The sequence below is a fragment of the Python bivittatus genome, unplaced genomic scaffold (assembly GCF_059951505.1).
Source record: "Python bivittatus isolate LINGU-HERP-01145 unplaced genomic scaffold, Pbiv_v1 ctg000840_np1212, whole genome shotgun sequence".
NCBI lineage: Eukaryota > Metazoa > Chordata > Lepidosauria > Squamata > Pythonidae > Python > Python bivittatus.
Window position 1 is genome coordinate 19,828,375 of NW_028277113.1, and position 27,351 is coordinate 19,855,725.

At 36.6% G+C, this 27,351-nt stretch overlaps 1 protein-coding gene across 33 annotated transcripts in view; it reads left to right on the forward strand.

Moving 5' to 3' along the window:
- Window positions 1–27,351, forward strand: part of LOC112540344 (uncharacterized) — a 542,784-nt gene that overhangs the window by 144,467 nt on the left and 370,966 nt on the right. For 31 of the 33 annotated variants that reach the window (XR_015793978.1, XR_015793973.1, XR_015793972.1 and 28 more), the window contains one exon: window positions 26,902–26,992. The gene's annotated coding sequence lies outside the window, so the exon portion shown is untranslated. Of the gene's footprint in view, window positions 1–12,504; window positions 12,607–26,901; window positions 26,993–27,351 lie in introns of all 33 variants that reach the window. The other 2 variants (XR_015793936.1, XM_088130654.1) reach the window with 1 other exon arrangement.

The window sequence follows — 27,351 nt, forward strand, 5'->3', positions numbered from 1 at the left end:
GACTAAAAGGATTTTTTTTTGTTCTTCCTTTAAAATTGACTGCCAGTACTCCATTACATGCGTGTAATGTTCTTGGAACATGTTTCAACTAAGTTCAAGGGCTCATGAGATTTTTCTTTAAGGGTGAACTCTTATCTGCTTGCATCTGTAAAGACAACAAGGGGAGGACCAGTTTTAAATTACTACCCTACTGCTGTGAAACCTTCCTACTAATCCTATAAAACTGTCAGACGTTGATGGGTCCTTGGGGGGTTATGGCAATTTTCAACACCCTGCTATCAAATATCACAAGAATGTGAGGATTTGGTTACTACACAAATTTCAAAACTGGATTTTATTGCATCTTATTTTGTGTGCACTGAAAAAATACTTGAACAAAAAACATGAAATGAGGTTATTTTACTTACATTTATGGGAACTGTTATTTAAACAGTAAACTCTCTGCTTGAGAAAAGAAGGAAAATCAGTTTTTTGAAGCACAAAATCAAGTTTTGAGATCTCAGTTGTGCCATTTTGAAGTGACTGTGGAAAAAGCGACTCTTGCATTTTTTCCATGATAGCCATAATATGGCTTTTTGACCAACAGAGGCACAATTTTCTCACAGTTTGGCACCTTTGCTGTAGACAAAAAGAGTTTCCCATACTTCATACAGATAATACTAAGCCACATTGGAGGATAGTTCCAGGGAGTAACATAATACAAAGATAAAACAAAATGCACTGATGACAAATTTGCATATTATGGATACAAAACAGCCAAAGAATATTATATTTCTGTTTAGGGGCTGCCTTCAATTCTTGTTTAACCTTATATTTTTCAATTGAACTTATTCTGAAGTGGATTCTAAATTTGTTTTTTAGAATGTTGTAACTAGAAAGGAAAAATGTTACATTTATAAGACATTAGAATGCCCCTCTGCTACTTCCCAGTATGAAAACAGCTGAGGTTCATGTCCTGAAGACCTCCTATCTAATAAATGGCAGTGGAAAGAGCTTCAACAAGCCCAGGGTAATGAGTTCAAGCTAAGAGAGTTGTCTGTACATTGTATTCTATTAGCTTGGAAATAGTTGGCAGTAAAGGATTAAACCCCTTCATGGATCACTGCCTTGTCCCCTTCATGGATCACTGCCTTGTCGTGGCAAAGGGGCTTGCGTAACTCAGTGAAGCCATGAGCTATACCGTGCAGGGCGACCCAAGATGGACAGGTCATGACAGAGAGTTCTGACAAAATGTGGTCCACCGGAGAAGGAAACGGCAACCCACTCCAGTATCCTTGCCAAGAAAACCCCATGGACAATGTCAAAAGGCTAAAAGATATGATGCCGGAAGATGAGCCCCTCAGGTCGGAAGGTGTCCAATATGCTACTGGGGAAGAGTGGAGGCAATTCCAAGTAGCTCCAGAAAGAGTGAAGCGGCTGGGCCAAAGCCGAAAGGACGTTCAGCTGTGGATGTATCTGGAAGTGAAAAGAAGGTCCGATGCTGTAAAGAACAATATTGTGTAGGTACCTGGAATGTAAGATCTATGAACTAAGGCAAGCTGGATGTGGTCAAACATGAGATGACAAGACTGAACATCGACATCTTGGGAATCAGCAAATTGAAATGGACAGGAATGGGTGAATTTAATTCGGGTGACCATTATATCTACTACTGTGGGCAAAAAACCCTTAGAAGAAATGGAGTAGCACTCATAGTCAATAAGAGAGTGGGAAAGGCAGTAATGGGGTACAACCTCAAAAACGATAGAATGATCTCAGTGCGAATCCAAGGCAAACCATTCAACATCACAGTAATCCACGTCTGTGCCCCAACCACTGATGCCGAAGAGGCTGAAGTTGACTGCTTCTGGGAAGACCTACAACACCTTCTAGAACTAGCACCAAAAAAAGATGTCCTTTTCATCATAGTCCCCTATGCTAAAGTAGGAAGTCAAGGAGTAATCAGAATAACAGGCAACTTTGGCCTTGGAGTACAAAATGAAGCAGGGCAAAGGCTAGTAGAGTTCTGTCAAGAGAACAAGCTAGTCATAGCAAACACTGTTTTCCAACAACACAAGAGATGCCTCTACACATGGACATCACCATATGGTCAATACCGAAACCAGATTGATTATATACTTTGCAGCCAAAGATGGAGAAGCTCTATACAGACAGCAAAAACAAGACCAGGAGCTGACTGTGGCTCAGATCATGAGCTTCTTACTGCAAAATTTAGGCTTAAATTGAAGAATGTAGGGAAAACCACTAGACCACACAGGTATGACTTAGATCATATTCCTTGTGAGTACACAGTGAAGGTGATGAATAGATTTAGGGGATTAGATTTGGTAGACAGAGTGCCTGAAGAACTATGGATGGAGGTCCATAACATTGTACAGGAGGCAGCAACTAAAACCATTCCAAAGAAAAAGAAATGCAAGAAAGCAAAATGGCTGTCTGATGAGACTTTACAAATAGCTGTGGAAAGAAGGAATGTGAAAAGCAAGGGTGGAAGGGAAAGATATAAGCAACTGAATGCAGATTTCCAGAGAATATGTGATAGAATGGAATTATGAAGGCCAGACTCAGGGAGAAAAATGTTTTCTTTCATCTCCTGAGGCGCGAGGGAAAGATAAGAGGATGAGACTGGCACCACCCTGAGGAATTCACAATGTTGTGGCTAGCATTACTTGGGAGCTGGGGTTTCAGTCTGGGAACACTGATGTCAGGTCTAGCCCAAAGAACTCCAAGAGACCATGTAAATTCAGTCCAGCAATGTTTATTAGCTACAACCTCTAGCAAGAATCTTCCCAGACTGAAACCCCAGCTCCCAAGTAATGCCAGCCACAACATTGTGAATTCCTCAGGGAGGTGCCAGTTTAATCCTCTTATCTTTCTTTCGTGCCTCAGGAGATGAAAGAAAACGTTTTTCTCCCTGAGTCTGGCCTTCATAATTCCATTCCATCACAGAATAGCAAGGAGAGATAAGAAGGCCTTCTTAAATGAACAATGCAAAGAAATCGAGGAAAACAATAGAATGGGGAAGACTAGAGATCTCTTCAAGAAAATTGGAGATATCAAAGGAACGTTTAGTGCAAAGATGGGCATGATAAAGGACAAAAAAGGCAGGGACTTAACAGAAGCAGAAGAGATTAAGAAGAGGTGGCAAGAATACACAGAAGAACTATACAAGAAAGATCTTAATGTCTCTGATGTCCATGCTGGTGTGGTCACTGACCTTGAGCCAGACATCCTAGAGAGTGAAGTCAAGTGGGCCTTAGGAAGCATTACTAACAACAAAGCTAGTGAAGATGACAGTATTCCAGCTGAGTTATTTAAAATACTAAAAGGCGATGCTGTTAAAGTGCTGCACTCAATATGCCAGCAAGTTTGGAAAACGCAACAGTGGCCACGGGATTGGAAATGGTCAGTTTACGTTCCAATTCCAAAGAAGGGCAATGCCAAAGAATGCTCAAACTATCGCACAATTACACTCATTTCACATGCTAGTAAGGTTATGCTCAAAATCCTACAAGCTAGGCTTCAGCAGTACGTGAACCGAGAACTACCGGATGTACAAGCTGGGTTTCGAAGAGGCAGAGGAACTAGAGATCAAATTGCCAACATTCGCTGGATCATGGAGAAAGCACGAGAGTTCCAGAAAAACATCTACTTCTGCTTCATTGACTATGCAAAAGCCTTTGATTGTGTGGATCACAACAAACTGTGGCAAATTCTTAAAGAGATGGGGTACCAGACCATCTTACCTGTCTCCTGAGAAATCTGTATGCGGGCCAAGAAACAGCAGTTAGAACCGGTCACGGAACAAGTGATTGGTTCAAAATAGGGAAAGGAGTACAACAAGGCTGTATACTGTCACCTATCAAGCCTAGCCCAAGGAACTCCAAGAGACAATGCCAATTCAGTCCAGCTATGTTTATTAGCTACAACCTCTAGCAAGAATCTTCCCAGACTAAAACGCCAGCTCCCAAAGTCATCCAGCCACAACAGTGTGAATTCCTCAGGGAGGTGCCAGTCTCATCCTCTTGTTCCTCCCATGCTGTTCTGGCGAGCTTAGAAAATGTTTATCTCCCTGAGCCTGGCCTTCATAATTCCATTCCATCACACACCCTGCTTATTTAACCTATATGCAGAGTACATCATGAGAAACGCCAGACTGGAAGAATCACAAGCCGGAATTAAGATTGCAGGGAGAAACATCAACAACCTCAGATATGCAGATGATACCACCCTAATGGCAGAAAGTGAAGAAGAACTAAAGAACCTCTTGATGAGGGTGAAAGAGGAGAGTGCAAAAGCTGGCTTGAAACTCAACGTTAAAAAAACTAAGATCATGGCATCTGGACCCATCAATTCCTGGCAAACAGAAGGGGTAGAAATTGAAGCAGTAACAGACTTCATTTATTTGGGCTCCAAGATCACCGCAGACGGAGACTGCAGCCATGAAATTAAGAGACGCTTGCTCCTTGGGAGGAAAGCTATGGCAAACCTAGATAGCATATTAAAAAGCAGAGACATCACCTTGCCGACAAAGATCCGCATAGTCAAAACTATGGTTTTTCCAGTAGTAATGTATGGCTGTGAGAGCTGGACCATAAAGAAGGCTGAGCGCTGAAGAATTGATACCTTTGAACTGTGGTGCTGGAGAAGACTCTTAAGAGTCCCCTGGACTGGTAGAAGGTCAAACCAGTCAATCTTAAAGGAAATCAACCCTGACTGCTCATTGGAAGGATTGTTAAGGAAGCTCAAGCTCAGATACTTTGCTCACCTAATGCGAAGAGAGGACTCTTTGGAAAAGACCCTGATGCTGGGAAAGATTGAAGGCAAAAGGAGAAAAGGACGGCAGAGGATGAGATGGTTAGATAGCATCACTGAAGCAATGAGCGTGAAACTGAGCAAACTCAGGGAGGCAGTGAAGGACAGGAAGGCCTGGCACGATATGGTTCATGGGGTCACGAAGAGTCAGACACGACTTAACGACTGAACAACAAAGGATTAAAATTGTTCAAAGTAGACTTTACAACTATTAAACATTATGCATTATCTTACTAAATGTGTTTTTATTTGAGTGATATTATTACTGGTATTTGCTAATAGTCTCTTTTTGGAGGGGGGGTGTCTTTTGCTGATTTCTTTCCCCCGGCTAAAACTGGATCTTTGCAACTTCTGTTTTATTAGCTCACTTGTTGTGTTTAGAACCTACACTCCTACCTCTACCCTTTCTGAGTCTAGTTTTTTTCTGTTTGCATTTTGATCCCTTTCACATTTTGCTATTTCATTTACTGTGTTACTTTCTAGGAGGCTGTAAGATTAGAGTTTTCTAGCTTAGCCTCCTTCAACCTGATACCTTCCAGATCCGTTGGACTTCAGTGTCCATGTTCCCTAGGTATCAACTAATGGAACCCATGGCAAAGTTTATTATGAGTAAAGTGAGTGGTTGGATTTCTCTGCCATTTTTTCTTAGAAACATTAGGTGCTTCTTATTTCATCTGTATTCTATATATTTTTAATAAAGCCTTCTCCTTTTGAAAGTTGAGCCAACAATACAAATAGGTAAGTTTCTATACTGTGCCCCACATCAACTGAAACAGAAAGCCTGAATACCATAGAAAACAGAAATCTATGATACGTAGAATTTTTTTTCAAAAAAATATACTTCTACAAAGGAATCTGTGACCACATTTTTGTAAGGAAAATACATACAGTCGCGTGAAAAAGAAAGTACACCCTCTTTGAGTTCTATGGTTTTACGTATCAGGACATAATAAAAATCATCTGGTCCTTAGCAGTTCTCAAAAGTAGGTAAATACAACCTCAGATGAACAACAGCACATGACATATTACACCATGTCATCATTTATTTTACAAAAAGAGCCAAAATGGAGAAGCAATGTGTGAAAAACTAAGTACACCTTATGATTCAATAGCTTGTAGAACCACTTTTAGCACCAATAACTTGAAGTAATTGTTTTCTGTATGACTTTATCAGTCTCTCACATCGTCGTGGAGGAATTTTGGCCCAATTTTTACAACATTGCTTCAGTTCATTGAGGTTTGCAGGCATTTGTTTATGCACAGTTCTCTTGAGGTCCTGCCACAGCATTTCAGTCAGGCTGAGGTCTGGATTTTGACTGGGCCATTGCAACACCTTGATTCTTTTCTTTTTCAGCCATTCTGTTGTAGATTTGCTGGTGTGCTTGGGATCATTGTCCTGTTGCATGACCCAATGTTGGCCAAGCTTTAGCTGTCAGACAGATGGCCTCACATTTGACTCTAGAATACTTTGGCATACAGAGGAGTTCGACTCAATGACTGGACTAAGGTGTCCAGGTCCTGTGGCTGCAAAACGAGCCCAAATCATCACCCCTCCACCACTGTGCTTGATGGTTGGTATGAGATGATTGTGCTGATATGTTGTGTTTGGTTTTTGCCAAATGTGGCACTGTGCATTATGGCGAAACATCTCCACTTTAGTCTCATCTGTCCAAAGGACGGTGTTCCAGAAATCTTGTTATTTGTTCAGGTGCAACTTTGCAAACCTAAGCCATGCTGCCATGTTCTTTTTAGAGAGAGGAGGCTTTCTCCTGGTAACCCTTCCAGACAAACCATACTTGTTCAATCTTTTTCTAATTGTACTGTCATGAACTTTAACATTGAACATGCTGACTGAGGCCTGTAGGGTCTGAGATGTAACTCTTGGATTTTTTGCAATTTCTCTGAGCATTGCACGGTCTGACCTTGGGGTGAATTTGCTGGGACGTCCACTCCTGGGAAGATTGGCAACTGTCTTGAATGTTTTCCACTTATGAATAATCTTCCTCACTGTAGAATGATGGACTTTAAATTGTTTGGAAATGGCCTTATAACCCTTCCCAGACGGATGGGCAGCAACAATTGCTTCTCTAAGATCATTGCTGATGTCTTTACTCTTTGGCATTGTGTTAACACACACCTCAATGCTCGAGACCAGCAAACTCCTAAAACTTTGGCTGTTATAGAGGTAGTCACACTTGCTGATGATCAATTGATCAAGGGCATTTGATTAGCAGCACCTGGCTGCTACTTAGCCTCTTCATACCTATGGAAGCAGTAAGGGTGCACTTAGTTTTTCATACATGGCTTCTCCATTTTGGCTTTCTTTTTGTAAAATAAATGATGACATGGTGTAATGTGTCATGTGGTGTTGTTCATCTGAGGTTGTATTTACCTACTTTTGAGAACTACTAAGGACCAGATGATTTATATTATGTCTTGATATGTAAAACCATAGAACTCAAAGAGGGTGTACTTTCTTTTTCACACGACTGTACTTGTGTGGTCAACTACTTTCTAAAAATCTCACAGCTCTGTGTGGTTAACCAATGATGTTCTACAGATTCTTTACTTCAGTCTTTAGAAGTACTACTAACCAATATTAATAAATATAACATTTTTCCTGTTAAGAAGAATCTTTAGTCAATCCTTAACTAATTTTATCCCTCCTCATCACACCACAGTTTTCTTTCTAGCCCGCCTTAATGTCTTGCCCTCTGTATTACTGGAGGGAAGATATAGTAATCTTCCTTTTGCAGATTGAACTTGTCCTTGTGTTCTAGAGGAACCTGAGACACTAGTTCAGATGGTGCTTCAATGACCTTCCTATAGTAAGTTATGCTTGACCCTTATACTTTTATCTGCCTACAGAAGTCACTTCTGTCTTGAGGTCAATCAGATTTTCCTTGCTTTCAGACCAAAACTCTAACACCACTAAGAGAGTTGAGAATTTCTGTCAGCTGACATTGCTCTATGCAGGAAACTATTTTTTTTTATTTTATTAATGTACAATTTTACTTTGTTCGTCTGTATTTTTTACATTGTATCTATGTCTTATCTCCTGCATTATCTTGTCACTGACAAACACAAGGTTTTACTTATACACACTTACTAATTGACAAACTCATGTCCCTGTGTATTCACTTAATAGTATAATACTCAGTAGATAGAATTTCTAGTATTTTACTCTTAAAGTATTCTCATTAATTAATAAAAATTTTGTTTTTAACACTTAGGTTCTAAATATCCTGCTACCTATACTTATTGTATTGTAGTAAATGTTATATGTACTCCTGTTGACATCTTACAAATGTTTCAGACTGTAAGCATTTTTATTATTCTTTCTAGATAATGTCTCTGCTTTCTTTCCTATGTTGTGGGTTCCTGCACTTTGTTTTGTTATTCTTTTTATATTGTTAACTGTTTAATTCTCTGGTCAGTGAGTATAATAAAGATAACTTGTCTAGTTTTATCATTTGTTTTGCTGCATCTTCTGATGGGATATTTAAAATAAAAATATATGTTTGTTTTAAGAGTAATGTGCAAGTGTTCATTCACATTTTAAGGGACAGTAAATTAGAATACCATGTCAATTTTATTTTCTCATTTTTAATTAGAAAATATCAGAAACAACCAAACATATCCTTCATTATGATCAGCAAACAGCATCTTGTACAACTTTATATCAAAGATTATAAACTCTTTATGTACTATAAAGAGAGATTAAGAGGAAGAAAAATAATAAATTACTAAATTGGTACATAAAAAGGCAAATACAATAAAAGCTAAAATATTACATACATTTAAATACTAAGAAAAAAGTAGGAGATAAAATATTAATATCAATAATGGTATTACTAAAACATACTTAAATGTTAAAACAGTGAACTATTATTGTATAACTAAAATTATTTTAGAATACTGTTAAAATATTACAATTTAAATGAATAATCTCTCAATGGATTTTATGGCAAGCTACTTGGATTTCCTAAAGTCAGTTAAAAAGCTGAAGATTGAAGAAATACACACTTTTTAGGACAGTGGTTATCAACCAGTAGTACAGATAAACTAGATGGTGGAAGGTTAAATTGATGAAACTTGTAAGACTTTGAAATTTACCATGAATGATCAATACAATAATAGAAAAATTGGTGGGATTTAAGATATAAAAATAGAGAATACCTGCTCTAGGGAATCCATTCATACATCATTTTTAGGGTGACAGATATAAGTTTGTAAGTGGAGCTTATTATAGATAGTCTGAAGCCATTTAATAAAATGCATCTAGCAATATGATAAAATTCTCTAGATTTCCTTGCTTCAGGATAATATAAATTTAGCTGTCAACACTTCTAAAAGCTTTCTAAAGTAAAGGCTTTCCGAAAATTCTATATTTTGGAAGCTGAGTGACAGAGATGGCCAGACATTTTGGATATATATACTACCTTTATGTCATGACTTATGTTTGAGAAAGAATCTGAGAGGAAAGCAGAAGAGATTTCCATATACATGCAGCAATTTGAAGTCTTATGTTTAAAAAGATACTTTTTATTATATTTTCAATTTGAAATGAGGTTTATATAAGTTAGTAGATGGGAAAGCGGCTTGTTAAAATCAAATCAGACTCTGAATGGCAAGATTTTAAAAATTCCAGGACTTTATCTTAAAGGGTATAAAGCCTGCTAAATTAAAAATTAAGCAATTAATACTTAGTTGGATTGTGGCTCAAAGGGAGGTGGGAATAAAGTACTTAGAATAAGCTAAGATTCTGATATATCAGATGCAAACACAGTATCCCAAATACTGGATTCATGTTATTTTTTCAATGTGAACTTCAACTAGCAATAGCCAACAATATATTTCTGAGTGAAGAGCCAGTTGAGGACAGCAGCCAATTCAATGAGTTTTCTGAAAAGTGCTCTGAATATCTTTTATGCCTAATGCTCCATTTTTATATGAAGGGAAGGCTATCAAGCTAGGAAGAGAAGGTAAGTAAAGGAACCTTGAAATGTCAGAAAACTACCATTAAAGTAGGTTGGGAAACAAGAATATAAGAAGGTTGGTAGAAGACACAAGCTGGTAGGTGAAGCAGTCATCATGACTTACGTTCGTGTTAGGAGAAGATTTAGCATTAGATTATGGAAACATTAACTCCAGAGCCATAAGACTAATGAACCAGAGGGCAAATTTCATATACTGATTTGAATTCACACCAGGTATTTTAACCAGAAGTTCTAGTAGTGTTTGAAATTCCATGAAGCCACATTTTGGATGATGAAAGGGGAAAAACAAGAGTTAAAATGTGGGAAGTATCAGCGACATGTCATTACACTTAGGTACATTTGACCTATTGATTCTCTCATTGATATATTCACTGTTTTTGCATGGATGATGTGTCATGGTGACATTTAAGCTTGCATTATTGGCAACATTCATTCATCCAGCAAATGAGGTGAGAAGATAAGCATTTTGAAAATGCTGCTTCCTGGGAAAGTATCTGTGCAACAACCTGTGCTTGCTTTTTCATTGCAACAGTAAATTGTTTCAAGGCTGTTGTCATGATGATGAGTTATCATTAGCTTCTTATCTCCAGCAGAGGAGCCTATAGTTGATCAGCCTACCAGAACTGGGATGATAGAGCATGTCAAAGAGATAGGAATTAAAACTGGGAACTGCACAAATAATACTGAAAAAAAATCAAGCTCCTTAGGTTATGATATGAATTTGGTACATTTGTCATAATGATTTTTTTTAAGTTTCACTCTAACATAATATGAAAATGGGCTTAATTTTGTTTTTATTGGTCAAATGCAAATATCAATGAACAGAACAAATGTTGCTGCAAAGGGAGAATAATACAGAAAAAGATCTAGTTTTAATTTGTATCCTGGCATATTTTCTATTGATCTAGATTTCACTTTTAAAGTCCATTAGTGATTTTGATCACTCTTCATTTGGATATTCCTATATATATCAAATACACCAATTTTTATATGTGAGAACATCTCAGTAATAATCACCTTCACCATCTATTTGCACTTTTTATGGTGGATTACAGTCAAACTTAATTGAACTATACATCCAGCACAATGAGACTGCTTTAAATCACTGACTGCTCAGTTTTAAGCCCCTCCTAGATCTGATACTAGTTTGGAAGTTACATTAAACTGGGACTTAATACCACTTACATGCACTTCTCTGAGAAGACCAAAAGTGTCACTTTCTGCTTTTAAATTTATCAGAATCCCTAGTGACTATCTATCTATCTATCTATCTATCTATCTATCTATCTATCTATCTATCTATCTATCTATCTATCTATCTATTTATTTTAGGTGTACTAAACTATATATATTCAGAGGCCTAATGCACCTTATATCATGCCAGCAATGTTAGGCATCGAGAGCCGTTCAGGGGTTGCATGTAACTTGCAAGTTGCCCTCTCCTGACTTAAATTTTGAAAATCCTAGTGTAGATTGAAAAGTTGGGATTGATCTTGGAACAAAAGTAATGAGTTAAAAGAGATAACCGTGGAAATAATTAATTATACATTTGTATTTCATGCAACTGTTGACTATTTTTTCTTGCCTTAAATCTAGTACAAGGTAATTCATTTATTTATTGATAAGAGATAAAATGGAAAATCATTCAGTATGAACATCTCATCCATGCAAATGAAATTGTTGCTTTCTGGATAGTGGATGCCTAGCCTGCTCCCCTCCCCCCCTGCCCCAATTCAAGGAGTTGCCATCTGTTTGCTGGCAAGGGTCATGAATGTGGAACTCCTTAGCTGACCTGCTTAGGAGAAAGGGCAGAAATTGGGATGATTCTATTTATTTTGCTTTATTTAGGTGATCATCCTAATTGCTCCTCCTTGCATTTGATTTATTCTTCCAACCTCTTTCCCACACTGATTTTATATTAATTAGCTGAGATCCTTCTAACAGCAGGAAAACATAGGTGGCATTAAATTCAACTTAATATTTCAGCAACAGCTATTTCTATCTATAGTTTTTCATTTTTAAAAAGAGAACTTGAGAATTTTGTCATTCCCTAATCGAATCTTTGAACCATGAAGAAGAGGTAGACTAAGAGAAGAAGCTGAAAATCAGTAAGAAGATCCAGATTAATTTTTTCTAGTAGGATTATAGGCTATTAAAAAATAAAAAGTTTGAAAACATGCTTTAAAAAGTAAACAAATCAGTGTGAATTATTTTTATTTCAAGTTCACAGTGATCTTGTATCTCCAAACATTTACTTTTTCAAAGAATATTTAAAATGATTGTCCCCTCATATTTGTAATATATGCTTATGTATTTAGGTTTCATCAAAAATACATTTCTACATGCTTCCACAGATTTGTGTCTTACTCATAATATATACTGAGCATTTAAAAATGGAAATTATGAAAAGCAGGGTGCTGCTAATTAGGAGGACATTGGGAAGAATCAGTAAAATTTCAGATTTGGAATTCACTCCTTAGTTTATAGTAAAAATGTAGTATTTAGCTTTGGCTTAAACCAAAACCCGAGAGGTTGACCCAGGGTTGTTGAGAGTTGGGCAGCATACAAGTTCAATAAGATGATGATGATGATGATGGATGATGACGACATATTTAAAAGAGACTTATTCAAATCAGTTATGAATTTAAATGTCTTTAATGTCCATGGATCTGTTCCTCTTTCTTCACAGAGGGATGATTTGAAATTGAAGCAGTACACCTTAAAGAAATCAGCAGTGGCACCCCAGCAAAACACAACATCAAAACAGCTAAGGGTATGATGATATGATCAGGTAAATATCCTGATTATGTACTTGCATCAGGGCTGATGCAAATAAATAAGTTATGACATTTGAGTGGTTACATCATCACACATATGTGATCTTTTGCCACCTCCCTTGTTGCTCCCTGGATACAAGACTGTTGGAAGCTAATCTAGCCTATGACTAACAGTGCAATCCTGTTTGTATATATTTAGAAATAAACTGCACTGAGTGGAATTTACTCCCAAGTAAACATGTATAACATTAAAGCCTAAAACTGAAATCCCCATATTGTGTTTTTCTTTGATATAACTCACTGTTTTTAGTAATTGCCCATAAATGGAAAAATCATGGTCTAGAATCACTTTCTTATAATAATGTGGTTGTAAATAAATCTAATAACTATTTTCCAGCGTTTACATGTTAATAAAGTGCTACTTTTGGTTGAAATAAGAAGAAAGCGTGCAATTTTAGAGGCTAGAAGAAATTTGTTAAGCATTTCAAGAAGAAAAACTGTGTGAGAAGAGCTGTACTCATCAGTCAGGAGAGATGTTGGCACTCCTTACATTTATATACTTCACATACTTATATCAAATATCTTTTTCTATCTTCTCCTCCCTTTGCCACCCAAAGCCTTTTAGTTAACTTGATATTCTGAATTCATGAGGAGAAATTATTATTCTAATTCAAGTCTTGTAATGACATCACCTAAGCAAAGTCTCCCATGATTGCCTGACTCTTAAACTCAAAGTCTTTAAGGTTTAAATGAGTCTTCGTTATCAGTATTTAGTTGATTTGAGGCCATGGGGATTTTTAAGCTACATTTACAGACTTTACAGGGGTTTTTTGGACATCACAACCCTACTTGAATGAATTCATTATCAAATGAATGTGGAGAAGGATAAATATAATGTTCGAATAAGTATGGCTAGACTCGGTCCAGCCAAAGTGAAGCACTGAGAGCTCCATTGATATCAGTGAAATTGTTAGGTTTAAGCTTTAACACCTCCTGTTTGCTATTAAGCTTGATCTAAAAACATATGCACGGCATCCGTATGAACAACCTAGAAGCCAGCTTCTTAAATTCCTAAATTATTATTTTTTGCCCCAAACTGTGAAGTGTTTTATTAGTGAGAAACCTTGTTAGAACCATCTTACTTTTAATTCAGTAACTGTTCTGTGCTGTTAAAACGTAAGTAAACTTTTTGCCACGTAATAAATTTCAGAGCCAATTTCTTATATCTTAATTTCCACTTCAAAAATCAATCGTTGTTAAGAGTAGGTACAATTATGAACATTTTAAAATTGCAAGATAGTTATGAAGCCCAGCAGGCTGTAATATTAATCCCAACCTAAACTTATTTTCATTCTGTTTTCTAGTTTAAAGCAGTTTCATGTTTGCAATGGTCTGGTTTAGACTATCATTTTCTAAGTTGCTAAATCATTGTTCTGTAGCCTAGAACAGATGATGAAAACATAAAACAACATTTCTCCATGGTGGTATTAGATAGTAGGATCATTCAATGAAACTGAAAATAGTTTGGAAAGAGAATGTTTATTGATAGAATTTCGAAGATCAAAATCTTTTCCTTTCAGTTTTAGGTAACACTGAATCAATATTGAGAATTTTGGTTTGTCTTAAAGGCAGAGTGATGTTGCTTTTAAAATGTATATGTATTACCATATTAATTATGTTTAATCAGCTTAACTTATATTAAATTTCCATTGCAAATGAAACAAATTTAGTTTTATTCTGGTTCCACCCATATTTTTATCATTTAAAGCCAAGTGCAAACCTTAGCTTGGATCTTTTGGCCCCTGATTTAGGAAAACAATCAAGCTATGGTTAATGGTACTAGCCTGTTTCTCTGATTATGTGCCATCAAGTTGGTGTCGACTCTTAGTGACCACATACTCTGTCCAAAGTAGGATAATTTGAGCCTGGTCATTTGTGCTTTGAGTGAGAACTCTGGGTTGATTTGTTTAATGATCAGTTTGTTTGTTTTCTTGGCTATCCGCAGTATCCTCAGGAGTCTTCTCCAACACCGAAGTTCAAAAGTGTTATTGTACTGCTCTTGCTATCTTGCTTCTTCAAAGTTCAACTTACACTTCCATAGAGTGCCACAGGGAATACCCATTGCTTGCACTATTCTGATCTTTGTAGATAAAGACACATTGTGGCATCTGAATATCTTTTTCAAAGCCTTCGTGGCTGCTCTGTCAAGTGGTAGTCTGTGGCATATTTCTTGATTGTTTCTCTATACCATAGTTATATTTAACCATATTTTTGTATTATAATTATAACAATGGTTAATTTAAAGCAGAAAATAAGATTCCAGTTTCCTTGCTTTATGTCGAAATCATATTTCTGAGACTAATTATTGAAAACAGCAGACTGCTCTGCCAGTTGTATCCTGTTCTGCATTTCTCAGGTCATTTGTTGATCACTGTAGGAAAAGAATCCTGGACTTGATGGACTTTTTATTTATCAAGTCCAGCATAGTAAGGACCTTAATAGATTTTTACCATGTAATGTTTCTGTTGTTACAAGTAGTACTAAAAGCAGTTGTTAAAGTTAAAATCTGTGTAAAAGAAGTGCAGCATTAAACTAAAGCCTGTTAGGAGCAAATGCAACTGAAATAGTTCAGGACTTCATCTTTCCAAATTGACCACAGAGGTGTTGTTCTTTTGTAGTTTAGTCTGCGGTTAGTTCCCTGTGTTAAATTCAACTGTTTATTCTTTTGTGAAACCCAAATCAAGTGTTCAGTACCAGCTGTTTTATAGCAAAAGTCCTGGTGTTCTTTGATCCTACAGTACAAGAAAATGAGTTTGGATAGAAAAAAATAAGTTATGGTAGAACAGTTCATAATACAGAAGGTATATATAGATCATTTAGATGGTAAAAAGATATGCTAACCAAGTTAAAATTATTTCTCACACAACTATGAATTCAGTCACTTTTGTGCTACAGATTTGTTTTTATGTGCAGTGCTGCAATTTATCTACATGATATTTCAACTATACATTGGGAGATAAGAAATGTAAGAGAAATGCAGGATCTGAAACTAATATTTGGCAACTATGGTAATCCAACATTCTTTCTATAGGTTCTTGTCTATGGATTTCTTAGACAAACTTGAAATGAGTAATAGTACAAGATACTAAAGATTTGTTCAAATACTTTATAAAGTGTTCATATATTTACCAGAACCAAAGTGGCAGCCTCTTCTGTTATTATAACTTGCCAGCACATTAAAGAATCAAGTTTTGTGAACTGGGTTCATGCAGTTTTAAGCAGGTTGATGGGGAGAAATTTGTTGTGCTCATTTTTACTGATGGGGTATTTAAATAAATAATGAATCGTGTCTTTCATTATTCCTTTCTTATGAATATTTGTAACAAGTGTACCAAGTAACCCATCATGTCTGAATGTGCACTCAGTCAAACAACCGTGGTGGTTGGAGGGATTGTTTTAATCATAAGTGCTCCAGAAATTAGAAAACACAGTTCTTTAAGTATTATTTTATTTGAATTAATTTAAAATGTACATTTAGAAATACTTATTTGTTTACAAGCTTTTTCTAGGATGAAAGTTCAATCATATAGAGTATAAGGGGGCATCTGCAAGAGTCCTTGAGGAGATGATATCTTTTTTGGTTTTATATTCTGCTCAGAATAATCCTACCTTCTGTCTTGACTATTAATAAAATGCCAAAACTTGAGTGTTCATACTAAAACAAAAATAATGACTAGAAACCTGTCTTGAGAGGTTCGTTGAAATACAAATGGAGGAGCTACAAATGGCTTAAGGATTGTTAGTTTGGGAGTTAACCAAAAAGAGAAAGAATAATCAGGAGTTAAGTAGAAAGATAAAAGAGATAACTCTCTATTGAAATATCTATCTGATGAAGCTTCCACGGGTAGCATCTGAAACATAATTTCAGTTTCACAAGCAATATCCAGTTGGATACCAATATCCAACAGCCGAAAGGTCATATTTAGAGAATTATTAGCATCATAGGAAAATGATATTTTTTAATCTTCTACACAGTTCTACGTTGTATAATAGGCAGAATGTACAGTAGCAATTGATGTTTTTACAATCTTTAATGGATTACAGCAGAAATCAGGTGCTTTCCAGGTGTTCTGGATAACAGCTCCCACAATCACTTTCATTGACTGTGGCTGATGGAGTTGAAGTTCAAAACACCTGAAAGGCACTAGAATGATAATATATTTCATCAAATGCATGTGTCTTCATCTGAGAATAAAAATCATTTCCATTGTTGATAGAAAGGGTGATAAGAAGGGAGCCCAAAAATTGTTTCAAGCAGTCAAGTACAGGTTAAAGACCCTTGAAGAATCCAATCTTTACCAAGTCTGATAGTGACCTGACATACATGTTCTGTATTAAAGTGTGGTTTGGGACTTACCACTGGCATTTCTACTTCCTGGATGTTCCAGCCTTTTAGGTGTTGTAGAACATTGCTTTAGTTTTGTAGCAAAGATTCACCTCACCTCAGTATGAAATATCTTAGGCCTGTCTGTTTTGCTTGAGGCTGAATGCTTGCTGTGCTAAGAAAGAGAGAGTAAGGAAATTACTTCACTATTCCATGAATGGGGGACTGTTTCTATACCAGGCTACACCATCTTTTGATTGGTCAGCCATCAAACATAGGAAGCCAAACCCTAGAAAACAGCTGTAGCATATGAATATTGATGATGTGACAGAATGCCGTATGTTCATACTGAGATATGAGATGTATTGGTTTTGAACACTAAGCAAATATTCAGTGTTTTTAAAAAACATTTGGTCTTATACAGGATTTAAAGGTGACTGTATGTAGTTTACAGTCACTGATGTATTTCTTCCAAAGTAAAAATTCTTTAGCGCTTTTCTTTTTTTTCTGGAACAGATGTTGTTTCACTCAGTTAAGGATCATCTGTATTGTGGCTTGATCTAGGCAGAATGCTGAGCAACAGTCGGTATTAAATGGACACGTACAAGGAGCAATTCAAGATCTTCCTTTCCTAACTTTAAAATGGGATTAGGTAACCAGCTTCTCTACCTATAAACAGGAAAAGTATTGTTGATGATTCTAAGAGGAGGTTCATGGAAGAGTTCATGATATAATTAATAAAATAAGAATCAAGACATTTTCCTGCAATTTGGTCATTGCATTGCCATTATATAATGCCATTATACATCCTGCTACCATAACATTTCTCTTAACAATGCTGGAAGGAACCTATGGCAAATCACTTCCTTTTGTGTGTGTGTGTGTGTGTAATTTTATTAAAAGTTTTAAAAACAGAGATTAAAAACTAATACAAACTAATATAGAGTAAGGAAGAAGAAAGTAATCAAAGAGAGCTAAAAGTGCAAGAAAGAAAAAGAAAAATAGAAAAGAAAGATAAAAAGAAGTGGTTTCTGATCTTCTTTACAGCAATTATAAGTACAATTATAAATTTACCTCTTTTTCTAAAGTTATATCATGACTCTCTTCTTTCTATAATCTATCCTATCTAATAATCAAAACCATAAATCATAAGTTCATTTTTTTATGTTCTCTGCAAAAAATCCATATGGGGTTTCCAGTCAGCAATAAACATAGATATTATCTACAAATCACTTCCATACTGTTGCCCAGAAAACCACAAGGTTGGATCCATGAAGCCAAGATGAAGGAGGCTACTTTATTAAGAATTAGTTGATTATTTCCAGAGGAGTAGTCATTTCAGTCTTTTAAATAAACAACCAAATCTTAAAAGACTAACTGCAAAATAACTATCTCATAAATTGTTGAGGTTTACAGTCTGATATATATAGTGTGATTGTGAGTTACAAACAAGTATACTCTTATATTTGATGACAGGGTTGTAGACTGAGATTAGAAGAACATCAAATGCAGGAAGTATGGATGGTGATAATTACCTGATTAAAAGAGGTCATTTTACAAAATAGTTGTTAGATAAATAGACTATCTTTAATTTTTCCTTGACATCACTATTTCTCCCCCAACCCCAAAAAACTTAGCATTTGATGCATCTGCTGAAACAGATTATAGCCCAGGGATGATTCATGAAGCACCACTGTTAAAAAAAAAAAAAAGTGTTTTTTTTCCTCCTTTATGATTGTTCAGATAGGGTAAAAATGGAAAAAAGTAATGGAAAACTTAGAAGGAAGACCATGTTGTTTGGATTGTCTGTAAAATTCCATGAACTAAGCAGAATAATTATAAAATCCACATCTGGAAGCAACCCAAAAAAGCTACTGCAATAATAATTTTTTTGGGGGGGGGTCTTTAAAATGCTCCAAGATTCTTTTCTATTTTTACTTAATTATAATTACAGTATACCACTTTAATAAGATCTTACAGCAGATAATATTTTGAGGGCTATGTGTATATATGTTTTACATATCCTAGGCAAGACTAAAAACATCAAATATTACAAAGGAGGAGGAGGAATTATTTTGTTGAACCTGTGTTTTCTATGACAGTTTTGATAAGGTTTGATTAAAAAATGGAAGAGAAGATGTTTGGCTGCAGTGTGCAAAATTGTTTGCTTGCTAATCTTTCACCTTTGGCTGGCCTTTCTTTTTCCAAACACATTGAACACATGTTCTGGTAAGGTTCAAAGGCCTGTGAGAGTCAGGACAATCAAAAGCTTTCAATTTTGCTGAAGTGTGTGGCCAAAAGGGAGGTGTTTAACAGCTATTTAAGCTCACTGAACTATGTCAAATATAAATAATTTTGCATGTCATTTGGAACAAAATTGGTGTTCTAATCTTATAGAGGAAAATTCAGGGGTCTGTTTTGTGTGTATTCTAAGGGTTTTGCTCCTTCACTTTCGAATCAATATGTTTTTCATTTTCTAAACTTTCAGCATTTTGCCTGACTTTTTTTCTTCTGTAGTCATGTGAAAAAGTCACCCCATGTAAAGTTTTTTTCTTTTATAGCATATCTTGACATAACAATATTTTATCTTCATTCAAATAATATATAAAGATAATATACTTGAAAAAAATGAAAAATTGACTTTGAAATCATTTATTCAACAAAAAATTGATGTGCCGTTTCCCTCTGTGGAAAAAGCAGGTACATCCTTGGCTCCAATAACTGGTATTGCCCCCTTTGGCGGAAGCAACCTCAAGTAGGCATTTCTTGTAACTGATGCTGACTGCAAGGACTTTTTTCCCATTCCTCCGTGCAGATTTTTTTCAGCTGTGTGATGTGTGAAGGGTTTCTTGCATACATAGCCCATTTCAAATCACCCCACGGTATCTTGATGGGATTTTAGATCTGGGCTTTGACTTGGTCATTACCAAATCCATCTTTTCTTTTTTTCTTTTTTCTCTTCTCTTTTCTTTTGCTATTCCTTGGTGGATTTACTGGAATGTTTAGGGTCATTGCCATATTACAGGGTCCACTTTCAGTGCAGCTCCAATTATCTGAAAGATGGTCTCACATTATCCTTGTAATACAGTGAAGAATTCATAGTAGATTCTGTGATGGTGAGCTGTCCAGGCCCTGATGCAGCAAAGCAGCTCCAAACCATAACATTTCCACTACCACGCTTTATATTTGGTGTCAGGATCTTTTGCTGAATTGCTATCTTAGGTTTTCACCAAATATGTCTTCTGGTACTGTGGCCAAATAACTCTATCTTTGCGTATCTATCCAGAGCCCATTGGTCTAGAAGTCCTGGTCTTTGCTTAGGTGTTCATGAGCAAACTTTAGCCCCATACTGATGTTCTTTCAGAGAGCAAAGGTTTCCTCCTGGCACATCTCCCATGTAGATCTAATTTGTGCAGCTGCTTTCTAATGGTAGACTCATGCACTTTGACATCATTAGGTAAAAGCTACCTATGGGTCATATGATGAAATTCTGGGGTTCTTAGAGACTTCTTTCAGCATCTTGTGTTCTGTTTTTGGGCTGAACTTGATGGGACAGCCTGGCCTGGGCAAGTTGACAGTTGTTTCAAATTGTCTTCTGGACAGTGGAATGATTGATGTCTAATTGTTTGGTGATTGTTTGTTTTTAAATCCCTTCCCAAACTATAACCCCAGACTTATAGGCATCTATAACCTTCTTTCTCAAGGCCTCAGAGAGCAATTTTCATCTAGGCACAGTGATACCACACCATTCAGCAACAAAGAGCAAATCAAACTAAATGTTTGAGGTTTAAATAAGACAGGTTCCTTTCAGATCCTCTCTATTGATGTTCTAATTATTTGCACCTGATTTTAATTTTAGGTATTTGAGGTAGTGATAAACGTAGGAACGTACTTACTTTTTCCACATACTAAATTTGCATTTATGCTTATTTAAATTACACAATGGCCTACAAAATGTAAATGGTGAATGATATTTGTTATATCCTTTTTAACATTGTTGAAATGAAGATCAAATATCTGTATGTTGAAATATGTTGAAAAAGTCAAAAATTTAAATGGGATGTACTTACTTTTTCCCATGACTGTTAGTACCTTTGAAGGGCCAGTTAGGCTATTGAACCCAGCTCCCTCCTCAGTTCAGGAATCAAAATTAAAGCAATCCTGACAGATGGCTATCAGGCTGTGCTTGAACACATGAAGAAACACCATTAGGAAAGTTTTAATAATGTTTAATCAGTATCTGCATTTTTCTACCATAAATCCATTATTTTGTGTCCAGCACTTTAGGTTGACAAGAGAACAGGCCTTGATCATCTTCTGTGTGACATCCTTAAGTATTTGAAGAATTCTGCCATGTCCTTCAAATGTATCTTCTCAAGACTAGTTCCTTTATCATCCTTGTTGCACTTTTTCAAATCTCTTCTGGTTTGTCTGGATACTTCAGATGTGATAACTCACAAATGGACACAATATTCAAACTGGGATCTGACCATTGCAAAGTAAAATGGGATTAGGAAGTGCAAAATCTTTCAAATTCAGACTGGCTATTTCAGTCATCTTGGAGATGTTTAGACTTAGAAATACTTCCAGATGTTTCCTGAATTCTATCAGTTCTCCCTTCCTCTAGACATCAACTTATTTTCAGGCTTCTAACAAAGGAAAGAAAATTGGAGGTCCATTATTTCATTTGGGGAAAGGGGAGACGATGTCATCATCTACTATAACAGTATTCTGTAATGTATCTTTACTGTAAAATGCAAGAACCTCACTTTCACTCATTGCAGTGTCCAGAAAACACTGAACTGGAATTGTGTTCCTTATTTGCAGATTTCCCAATATGTGTCAATCACTTTTCCCGCTCTTCCCCTCCCCAGGAAGTAAGTATCTGGTTGCCCTATAGCTAGTCAGTTTCTGTTCTCCTGCTCTAGAGAATGCAGCTAGTTGCACAGTCATGAAATTGTCTGCCACACTTCTCTCTACAGCAGTGTTTTATAAACTTGGCAACTTTAAGATGTGTAGACTTCAACTCCCAGAATTCCCAGCCAGAATTCTGGGAATTGAAGTTCACACATCTTACAGTTGCCAAGTTTGTAAAGCACTACTCTAGAGTTATACCTGCCTTGTATGTTTGTTTACTTCACATTAACTTGGGAGATGCTCAAGTAGGGTTGGGAGGAAGGGCAGACAAACCAGGCTTGAGAAGTCCAGGCAAAGTTCTGAAGTCAGACCTTTTCCATTTATGATGCAGTTACCCAGTTCGTGGATATTTTCTCTGCTATCTGGTCATGTGCTAAGGAGAATGGCAGCAAAGCTGGAGGAGAAAACAATCACCTTGCCTGTATTGAGTGGAATACTCACAAATCAAGACAACATCACATGACAGGGATGTGCAGGTTTCCAGAGAAGCAAGGAGAGATAAGAAGGCCTTCTTAAATGAACAATGCAAAGAAATCGAGGAAAACAATAGAATGGGGAAGACTAGAGATCTCTTCAAGGAAATTGGAGATATCAAAGGAACGTTTAGTGCAAAGATGGGCATGATAAAGGACAAAAAAGGCTGGGTCCTAACAGAAGCAGAAGAAGGTTAAGAAGAGGTGGCAAGAATACACAGAAGAACTATACAAGATCTTAATGTCCCTGATGTCCATGCTGGTGTGGTCACTGACCTTGAGCCAGACATCCTAGAGAGTGAAGTCAAGTGGGCCTTAGGGAGCATTGCTAACAACAAAGCTAGTGGAGATGACAGTATTCCAGTATTTAAAATACTAAAAGGCGATGCTGTTAAAGTGCTGCACTCAATATGCCAGCAAGTTTGGAAAACGCAACAGTGGCCACGGGATTGGAAAGAGTCAGTTTACGTTCCAATTCCAAAGAAGGGCAATGCACAATTGCACTCATTTCACATGCTAACAAGGTTATGCTCAAAATCCTACAAGCTAGGCTTCAGCAGTACGTGAACCGAGAACTACCGGATGTACAAGCTGGGTTTCGAAGAGGCAGAGGAACTAGAGATCAAATTGCCAACATTCGCTGGATCATGGAGAAAGCACAAGAGTTCCAGAAAAACATCTATTTCTGCTTCATTGACTATGCAAAAGCCTTTGATTGTGTGGATCACAACAAACTATGGCAAATTCTTAAAGAGATGGGGATACCAGACCATCTTACCTGTCTCCTGAGAAATCTGTATGCGGGCCAAGTAGCAACAGTTAGAACCGGTCATGGAACAACCGATTGGTTCAAAATAGGGAAAGGAGTATGACAAGGCTATACGATGTCACCCTGTTTATTTAACCTATATGCAGAATAGCGCAATATGGCCTGGCGCAATATGGTTCATGGGGTCACGAAGAGTCGGACACAACTTAACGACTGAACAACAACAAGGCAAGATAGGGATGGGCAATGGGGAGAGAATGTTTTATGCTTGTTTGTACCAGCTCAAGGAGGGGCGGAGAGCAGTATATAAGGGAAAGTCACAGAGGCTTTAGAAATAGGGATTGATACCATACTGGAGTTCCAAAATGGCTGTGTAATAAATGTCAGTATTGGAAGGAAAGATTACAGATAGTCCTCACTTACTGACTGTCTTGTGCAGCAACTATTGGAAGTTACGATGGTGCTAAAAAAAAACTTTGTGACCCATCCTCAAATTTACTACTGTCTCAGCTTCCCACAGTCACATGATTGCCATTCTCGTGCTTCATAACCGGCTTGCAACAAGCAGAGTTAATACAGAAAGCAGAAGTAAAACTCTAAGTCATGGTCACATGATTGTCTGCTTAGCGACCATGTCGCTTAACAACCTGGTTGTTGGTCCCAATTGTGGTTGCTAAGTGAGGACTACCTGTAATAGGTTTATTCTACTATTTCATAGAGATTCAGCATTCAGAAAAAAACTGCAAGGAATGTCTTAATATCTGGGCAGATTTGTTGAGGTTACTAGATATGTACAGGTCATGTGCAATTTAGGTCTTCAACATTAGTCATCAGTCCCTTGATTGGGCTTAGAAATGGTTAGCCAGTGTATTGTTTCAGAATTGGCTAGAATCAGTCTACTGATTCTTAACTCTACTTAACTAGTTGATGTATTTTTAATTGAAGTTTCTGAGTAGTATTAAGGAAGGCCCCTTTTGTAATGAATTATTACAGTGGTCAAAACTGGACATTAAAAATGATTAGGCCAACTTTGTCTAGGAAAGGGTGCAGTTTCGTTCATCAACCAGTAATGATGAAAACATTATGGGCCATAGAAACAACGTGGAGTTCAGGGCTTGATCTCATTGCATCTCGTTTCAAACCTGATTTGAATGACATCCCTAACTTAGTTAAAAAAACCCCATCCTTAAATCTTATCTTGTTGGTTGTTGACAATACACAGTAAGACAAAACAAGCTAGTAGAACCTATCAGTAAAATCTGACTTGTTTCCTTGATTCATCTAGTGTACTCCAAAGAAGTGACTTCTGAGAATTAAAAGTGTGATCATAGATAGGTGAGCGTTTTTGTAAAAAAATGCTAATGGAATACCCACCCTGCAGACCAGTGCATTACATGCTATAATATTACCAGGATATTTTAAGCTTCTGGTACACATAACAGTTGTTAAACAGTTATTCAGTAGCGATAGTGATTTATTATGGAATAGTAATATAAATTTGGGGAAAAGTTACACAATGGAAGTAAATAGTATTGTTCCATTGTTGATACGCAGGCTAAGCATATGAAGGATATAATATGAAGAAAAGCTATTTTTAAAAGAAAATTATTAAGAATAGCAAAGAATATAGTCACATGGTAAATACTTGTAATGCTGAAAAGGCAGCTATTACTGTAAGTGACTTGTCCTACTCCTTTATTCAGTAATAGTAGAAGAAATTAATTACAATATCCTGTCAGTTATTTTCTCTGCCTATGGTACATTGTCCAGATACACCACAATGGTCCGTTGGAAAATCTGTCATCGCCTATTTATTTTAATAGGGTTCCACTGTAGTGCTACATGCAGAATAAAAATCCATTGTATCATTGCATATCCCTTGAATCAGTCTCTCTCTCTCCAACAATACCCTTCTTCTATTTTATGGTTCAACATCTGTAATATGAAAGAAAACTATCAGAACTGGGTCAGGTCATTTGAAGATTAGAAATGGGTTGCCATCAGTGTGACACTTTATGAGAAACTTTTCTCTTTGACATTTTGGGAATATTTTTCCCATTCTGGTTTTTGATTAGGTAAGAAAAAGGCATAAATAGGGAGATTGCAATAGCTGTATTTTTTAGAAACAAATATAAAGTCAAGGTTGCGTCATCTTCTTTCATTTTTCTCCACATCAATCCTGTGAGGTAGGTTGGGCTGTGACTGACCCAGTGTCACCCAGTGAGCTTCCATGGCTCAAATGGAATTGAATCTGGGTCTTCCTGACCTTACTCTAGTACCTAACCCATTACAATAGTATTCATAGAATGGACAACACACACACATACATTTAACTATTATTTTAAATTAAAGATTTATGTTATTTTTATGCCTGTGAGGTCTGATGTAAACAACAACAAAACTGAGAAGAGTATTTCTAGAGCAAACAGCATGAATTGCCTTAAAATTGAGAATGTGTTTATCTATTATCTAAAGTATTTATACCCTGCTCTAAAGTTGAAAAACCTCCCAGAGTGGTTTACATACAATCAATGAAAACAAGACAGTTTCTGCCCCCAGGTTTACAGTCTAAATGACACTACATCAAAACAAAAGAAAACAGAGAGATGGGAAAGGGAAAAAAGAAAAAGAAGTAAAGACCAGATTTAAAGTTAAATAGTAGAAAATCTGGAATGAAGCCATTATGTTTGCACATAAATTGCACAATAATCATTGAGGGCAATTCCTGCATATGCAGTTGTACGCAATCCTTTCTGAAGTGTGATAACTTAGTAAGCGCATACTTATAGTTCTAGATATTCAGAAACACAGTGTTGGACTTGACAGCAGTCTATGACAATGTAAAGTCCACCTTTTGACGGTGCCATTTCAGGAAGGCTCCCTTCACCATTCTAATACCATGGAGCATGTTCAGTTTTTTACTTTTGTGATTGCAACTTTGATTTTATTGTCTAAGTCTGGATAGATTTATTTATTTAGGAATGCAGGCAGGCAAAACTCAGGGCTTCCCCAAACATACTGAATCTGGTGGATACATAAAGACAGGATCTTGGAGAATGCATTTATTTTTAGTACAATCTATACTTTTTCAAATCTGGCTGAAATTTCATGTGGTTTCTGCTATCTCACCCCAAATATGTGCATAAAATTGTCAAAGTCATGTTTACATTTTATAATTATTTTAATTTAATTTGGAGTTTTGTGAGGACTTCTGGAGAGGGGCTGTGTGGTTTGGGGAGCCTCTGTTGTTAACATACGATATGTACAATTGTCAGAAATTACAGGAATTCTAATTTGCCAGGTGATGGATGTATAAAATTTTCAATATATAGTGCTTTAGTTTGATCAATACTAAATATTCTTTCTTGGGATTTAGATGTGACCCACTCCATTATGAAAATAATCCCTGATTCCATAATCAGGTAAATGCAAAACTGCAGCATCCATTGTGGGTCAATAGTATAAATAGAAGCTGCATAGCCCAGAAAATTAGGTTTATATCCGTAAATTCACTGTGGGATGATGAAGAATTACAAGGTTGCAATTGAGCATTTGTCAAATTAGTAATTCCCAGAACTGTGAGTTATTGACAGAGAACTGAATAAATACAAATGCAGAGCAGATCATTGAAGATGGTTTGAATTTAAGAAGTGGTTATTTTAATTTAAATAGATGTATAAGAACTCTCATCCAATTGCGAGATTGACCTGCATGCCAGGTGCTTATTTTGAGTGACCTACCTCAAGTCTTTTCTTCTGTCTTTCAGATCTTTACCTGTTGGATGTCTGGGGCCAGAGAGTCCTTCAAAAAGAGGAATGGTAATCTGAGCATCCTTAAAAAGTCGACCATTCTCTGAAGTAAGTGGTGTGTGTAGCCACCTTATTGGTAGGGTCTAGTGCAGTGTGGTCCAAACTTGGCCACTTTAAGATGAGTGGACTTCAACTCCCAGAATTCCCCAGCTGGGAAATTGGCTGGCTGGGAAATTCTGGGAGTTGAAGTCCACTCATCTTAAAGTGGCCAAGTTTGGACAACACTGGTCTAGTGAATCTTCCCAACCATGTTGTTTCATTATTTGAACATTTTAACTGAAGCTTTGCCTATTAAGTTTGTCTCTCCCTTAAAATTAGCTATCAAATTTTGTGCGGCCAGGATGATTTAAGACATGAACAAGGAGTGTATTAAGGTAATAATAAGAAAGATCCATGTAAATAGGATT